Here is a 2,993-nt window from a genome sequence, read left to right as displayed (position 1 = left end):
AAACTTGAGGTACAGCAGAGCTCCACACCCTTAATCTATGGTGTGTAGAAACTCCACTGTTGAAAATACATAAGTGATCAAGGTTCAGGCATGGCCGAATGGCCAGCCCCCAGTATCTAAGATCGCATAAACTGATCAAAGATGTCTAATACAATAGTAAACTATCCTATTTATACTAGACTAGCTACTAGGGTTTACAAAAGTAAGTAATTGATGCATAAATCCACTTTCGGGACCCACTTGGTGTGTGTTTGGGCTGAGCTTGATCTTTACACGAGCTGAGGCTTATCTTGGAGTTAAACGCCAAGTTGTAACGTGTTTTTGGCGTTCAACTCTGGTTCGTCACGTGTTTCTGGCGTTTGACTCTAGAATGTAGCATGGAACTGGCGTTTAGCGCCAGTTTACATTGTCAAATCTCGAATAAAGTATGAACTATTATATATTGCTGGAAAACTCTGGATGTCTACTTTCCAAATCCGTTGAGAGCGCGCCATTTGGAGTTCTATAGCTCCAGAAAATCCATTTCGAGTGAAGGGAGGTCAGATTCCAATAGCATCAGTAGTCTTTTGTTAGCCTTTTATCAGAGTTTTGCTCAGGCCCCTCAATTTCAGCCAGAAAATACCTGAAATCACAGAAAAATACACAAACTCATCGTAAAGTCCAGAAATGTGAATTTAGCATAAAAACTAATGAAAACATCCCTAAAAGTAACTAGATCATACTAAAAACTACCTAAAAACAATGTCAAAAAGCGTATAAATTATCCGCTCATCACCTCCCACATAGCTTCATACCTGAAAGGCTTGATTTCAGTGTCAATTCTATTTGGGCAGGTTCTAGCAAGCAGAGGATGGTGGTCCGAATTTATTCTTGGGAGTACCTCAATTTGGGCCTTTGAAAAAGTGATTCTCCAATCTAAATTTGACAAGGCTCTGTCTAGGCGTTTAAAGACTCGCTCAAACCCATCTCTAGTAGCTCCTTTCCAAGTGTATTTATTTCCAATAAACCCCAAATCCATCAATTTGCATTCATCCATTCTCTCCTTGAATCTTCTGCATTCTTGGCTGTTGCTTTTGGAACCTCCTTTCTTTTCAGTGGGGTCTGCAATTTCATTGAAATCCCCAATAAGCATCCACGGTTCTCTCATGCCATTACCAATCTGTGTAAGTTGCTCCCATGGCTCTTTTCTTAAGTTTTTCCTGAGGGCTTGTGTAAACTACAGTTAGCCACCATTCTTCCCTTTGAAACTCCTTCACTTTTAGGTGAATATATTGTTGATGAGAGGCATTGATGCTAATTTGTAGATTGTCATCATCCCACATAATCCAAATTCCTCCACTATAGCCTCTATCATGTTCAAAAAAAGAGTGTCGAAAGCCCAGAGATTTTACAGTTTCTTCAGCTTTTATACCACTACATCTTGTTTCTACTAAGATCGTTATGACAGGTTTATGATTCTTCTTCATTTCTTTGAGAGTACAAATCGTGGCTTTATTCGCTACTTCCCTAACATTCCATGCTATAATTATCATAATTAAGTAGAGTAAAATAAAGAACCTATAATGATCAACTCCACAGATCGAGAGGTGGGTCTAAGCCCCAATCATCATTTGTACATCCTCCATATTCTTGGGAGGTTCCATCTCGCCTTGGGCTACTTCCTGGATCACTTCATTTTCCACATTGAGTATGGCTGCAACAAGTTCATTTGGGTTGTCCGATCCAATTTCCATACCCTGTCTATCATCCACTCCCATGGGGTCTGGAGGTTTGTCCTCCTCCATCTCCAAGCCTGAAGAGGGAATATCTTGGGTGCTATTTTGGGTGCTTTCTGGGCTAGAGATGGCCCAGTTTTCTTGAAAATGTTTAGCTACATGTGTTTGGATAGTATTTGGAGTCATGGTTTGTTGGAACGGGGTGTGAGAGGTATGTTTTAGGCTAGTTTTATTTTCCTTCTGTGGGGGTTGCATATTTGTTTCTTTTTCTTTTTGGGTTCTTGGGTTGTTCTGGTTTTGGACTGGGTTAGGTCTGGGTTGCATATTCAGAGTATTAGGGCATGAAGGGATCTTATTATTTAAGGTTGTCTTAGCAGGGCTTTGGTTTTGGCTTTTTGGTGACATTTGGTAGTGCTGCTCCCTTGCTTTTTCTTTGTCATTGTTATTGGAACCTTCTCTTCGTACATCAATTTCTTCATTCCCATTTTGTACCTCCATGTTATCCTCATTGCTCAGAATTGCAAAACGTGATTGTCCTCCCACTTCCACTACCTCCTTTCCTTTTCCTTTTGTTATTGTTGCACTATCCCCTGTTTCAGCGCCTTTGTTGGTCCTTCTTCCACGTGTTTGCCTTTGAACCATCATCCAAGGACCAAAGTTTTCCTCCGGAGTATTAATTACTTTCTTCCCCTTATTCTCAACCAGATTTTCAGCTCTACCCCTATCTTCAACCTCAGTGCTTCCCTGTGTTTCTCCTTCTTTGTTTGTTCCATTCTCTTTATTTGCATAATTTAATTTTGTTCTTTCTGGGCATCCTGCTTTCTCATGGCCGATATGACCACATTGAAAACACACTTGGTGTATCCCTTCGTATTCAACCGAGTGTTTGACACTATTAATCATGTAGTTTTAGACCAGTGGCTTGTCCATTTCTACTTCAACGCAAATTCTTACAAACTTGCCTCTTGCTACTTCTGCTGTATTAGTATCTACCTTTAAGATTCTTCCTATCAGGTTACCAATTTTTTCTAGAATAGTTCTGTTATAATACTCAATAGCCAACCCTGGTAAACGAATCCACGCAGCAATCTTATCAATTGATGCGATTTGGGGGTTAAAATCTGGTTTCCAGGGTTTATGGTGAGATAATGATCTAGTATCTTCCAGGGTCCCTCCATAAGAGCATAATCCAGGTCTTCAGAGTTAAAGAATCTTACCAAAAAATATTCGTTGCCCAAGTCTATCACCTCCAAACTTCCTCTCTTTCCCCACATTATC

The sequence above is a fragment of the Arachis duranensis genome, chromosome 9 (genome assembly GCF_000817695.3).
Source record: "Arachis duranensis cultivar V14167 chromosome 9, aradu.V14167.gnm2.J7QH, whole genome shotgun sequence".
Lineage (NCBI taxonomy): Eukaryota > Viridiplantae > Streptophyta > Magnoliopsida > Fabales > Fabaceae > Arachis > Arachis duranensis.
Note: the sequence above shows the minus strand (reverse complement) of the source record.